Genomic DNA, 4,037 nt, shown 5'->3' with positions numbered 1-4,037 from the left:
ATATATATATATATATATATATATATATTAATATATTTTAATTAATTTATCTCTTAATCACTATTTATCCACCATTATATACATCATTAAATGACTGATTAAAAGTATTGATTTTTTAAATCAAATTATAATAGAACACATACTATTTTTAATGAAAGAATTAGTTTTAAAAAAAACATTAAATTGTCATTTTAAAAATATTAATCTAACTAATATTCTTTTATTCCTCAAATAATACCATTAGTGTGAGTCATAATATTAATATTTTTATTAATTATTCTATTGTTATTTGTATCTTTTTTATATTTCCTTTTTTTCCCCTCATTATCTTCTATAGATCCTTCTAATATTACTCCTAACAAAAAAATTTTCTGACCCTGAACATGATAACAAATCTATTCTCAATTTTTGACCCCTCTACTTCTTTTTCTATATCTTTTAACTGAATAAGAATATTAATTTTTTTATTTTTTCTACCATTTCAATTTTGACTTATTCCCTCTCGACTTATTATTAGATGAATCACATTTATTAACTATATAAATAATAAATTTAAAATTTTAATTAACTTCTCTGCCTCTAATATTATCATATTTATAAGATTAATTATATTTATTTTTTTTAATAATTTTATTGGCCTCTTTCCTTATATCTTCACTGCCTCAAGTCACATAAGATTTTGTTTTTCTTTATCCCTAAGACTGTGACTCAGAATTATAATATTCAGAATTATTAACTACTTAAATAATCTTCTCACTCACCTGACTCCTTCAGGGACTCCATTTACTCTAATACCATTTATAGTTATTATTGAATCAATTAGACTATTAATTCGCCCGCTTACTTTATCAATTCGCCTTACAGCTAATATAATTGCAGGACACTTACTACTAACACTTTTAGGATCCTCCGGAATTAGCCTAACTTCCTCTACTATATTTATCTTAATTATCACTCAAATCTTATTATATATCCTAGAAATATCAGTCTCTATAATCCAAGCCTATGTATTTTCTATCTTAACCATACTATACAGAAGAGAAAACTAATCCCTATGACAAATCAAAATCATCCCTCTCTTTCACTTAGTTACCCCAAGACCCTGACCTATCCTTATCTCCTTTAGAATCTTTAATAACTTAATTTATATTGTCAGATGATTCCATAACTTACATCACTACCCATCTCTATACTTATCACTACCTAATACTTTAATTTGTATATATTTATGATGACGGGATATTTGCCGAGAATCTACCTACCAAGGATGCCACTCAATTTATGTAATCAAAGAATTAAAGATAGAAATAATTTTATTTATTATCTCAGAAATTTTCTTTTTTATTTCTTTTTTCTGAGCATACTTTCACTCAGCACTCGCCCCTAGTATCGAAATTGGACAACTCTGACCACCAAAAGGAATTATCCCCTTTAATCCATTAGATATTCCCCTAATAAACACAATTATTCTAATTTCATCAGGATTAACAGTAACTTGATCTCATCATGCTCTTATTATAAAAAACTTAATTGAAAGAAAAAAAAGCTTAATTTTAACAATTTTACTCGGAATTTACTTCTCCTTACTTCAACTATTTGAATATATTAGGTCACCATTCAGAATAGCAGACTCTATCTACGGATCAACCTTTTTTATTGCTACAGGCTTTCACGGAATTCATTATTATTGGTACCTTATTCCTACTAATTTGTCTAATTCGACTATGTAAATTACATTTTTCACCCCTCCATCATATTGCCCTAGAGGCAGCTGCATGATACTGACATTTTGTTGACGTAGTTTGATTATTTTTATTTATTTCAATTTACTGATGAAGATTTTAAAATTTTAATTTTTTAATAAAATAATTGTTTTTACCTTACTACTATAATTTTAAAAAAATAATACACAAATTACTTACCTCAATAAATTAATATAAATATATACTTAAATAACCATTATTCACTATTTATATAGTATAATTCAGATATTACATTTAACATCCAATTAAAAAATTTAATTTTATACATTAATATAAATAATTATAAATATTTTTATAGTTATTTTAATTCTTGCTCTAATTTCAATTATTCTATTAACTATCAATATTTATATTTCAAAAAAATCTTTTATTAGTCAAGAAAAAATATCCCCTTTTGAATGTGGATTTAATCCATCCTCTAGGGCTCGATTACCTTTTAGTAGCCAATTCTTTGTAGTTAGTCTTATTTTTTTAATCTTTGATATTGAAATTGGTCTCCTCCTTCCACTGATTACTATCTCCTCTAACTTTAACCCACATATTATTATGTATTCTTTTACATTTTTATTTATGTTAATTTTAGGATTATACCTAGAATACATAGAATCCTCTCTAGAATGGAAAATGTAAACTTATATTATTACTACCTTAAAAATATGTCTTTTAATTTTAATTTTAGGATATTAGTTAATCTATAACATTTTAATTGCATTAAAAAATTATAAATACTTATATATCTTACATTTCAATCAAATAATTTATTATCTTTAACATCTCTAATTTCAGTTACCCCCCCCCCTTTTCAAATTAAATATACACGTTATACAGTCCTTCAATACTTATACATAATACATATATACATAAAAACATAAATAAATTCATTTATATTTAAATCTATAATATTTAATTATTTTTAATCTGCTCATTTATTATTAAATTCTTAAAGTAATTATTACAATTTAACTTCGAATTAAATATTGATTATTAATAAATATAATCTAAGAATTTAATTATTATTTAACTTTATCATATTATAACCCCAAATAAATCCTACACTATTTATTTATAAAAAATATTTAATTATATAAATATATCTTTAAAATATTTTTAACTAAAACCAAATTAGAGGTATATTATTGTTAATAATAAAATTGAAAAATTAAAAATTTCTAGTTGAAGTAAACAAAGATGAACTTCTAATTCATTTAATTATGATACTATCATGTTACTTCATACTTACATTAAATATAGTTTAAAAAAACATTATATTTTCAATATAAAATTAATTAAATTTATAATTTATTTAAAAATTTTTAATTAAATTTTCTTAATATCTTCAATATTATACTTTTACTATAAGCTATTTAAATATAAATTCTTACTTTAAATAAATAATACTATACTTACTACTAAAAAAATAAAAATAAATATAAATATATATAATTTATAATATATATAATAAAATTTATTTTCAATAAACCTAATAATAAAAAACTTTCTTACAAACTCTACTCAACTTTTATCTATATTAAAAACCACCAACCTAACCTCATTCACTGGCTTATAGACCCATCTATATAAATTCCTTAAAAATCACATAGATGTATAAAAATATATATAATAATATATACATATAAACTTTCTAAATATAATTACTAATATTAATAAAACTACTCCTATTAAACAACTAACTAATGTTAATGATTTTATTATTAAAGGTATGTAGATAAAATAACAGTCATAATAAAAAATTCAATTTAAAATAGAACCCAACATAATCCTTATAAATATTATTATTATCATAGATAAATTAAAATATACGTCCTCCTCTACATATACATACCTATAAAATTTTACCCTTCCATTAAAAAATAAATAATAAAAAAATCGTACAGAATAAGAAACTGTTAATAATAAAGAAATAATAATTAATAATAATATAAATACATTAACCCCATCTTCTATATAAATAATTTCCATAATTAAATCCTTCCTATAAAATCCTGATATAAATGGAACCCCTATTAACGCTATATTAGAAATTATCATTCTCATTATTACGAATGGAAGTATTTCATTTAAATTCCCTAATAATCGAATGTCCTGAGTACTTTTTATTATATGAATCACAGCCCCAGCAGATATAAATAATATCGACTTAAAAATAGCATGAATCAATAAATAATAATAAGCTAATATTCTATATCCAAATCTTAAAATTATTATTATAAAACCCAACTGTCTCAAAGTAGATAAAGCAATAATTTTTTTAAA

General features: G+C 22.0%; 1 pseudogene; it reads left to right on the top strand.

Moving 5' to 3' along the window:
- The first annotated feature begins 1,054 nt into the window (after positions 1 to 1,054).
- On the top strand, positions 1,055 to 1,833 carry LOC108746342 (annotated as a pseudogene).
- Positions 1,834 to 4,037: the final 2,204 nt, after the last annotated feature.

Source organism: Trachymyrmex septentrionalis, unplaced genomic scaffold, assembly GCF_001594115.1.
Source record: "Trachymyrmex septentrionalis isolate Tsep2-gDNA-1 unplaced genomic scaffold, Tsep1.0 scaffold1671, whole genome shotgun sequence".
Classification (NCBI taxonomy): Eukaryota; Metazoa; Arthropoda; class Insecta; order Hymenoptera; family Formicidae; genus Trachymyrmex; species Trachymyrmex septentrionalis.
The sequence above is the reverse complement of the archived record's forward strand: the minus strand, read 5'-3'. Positions and strand labels throughout refer to the sequence as shown.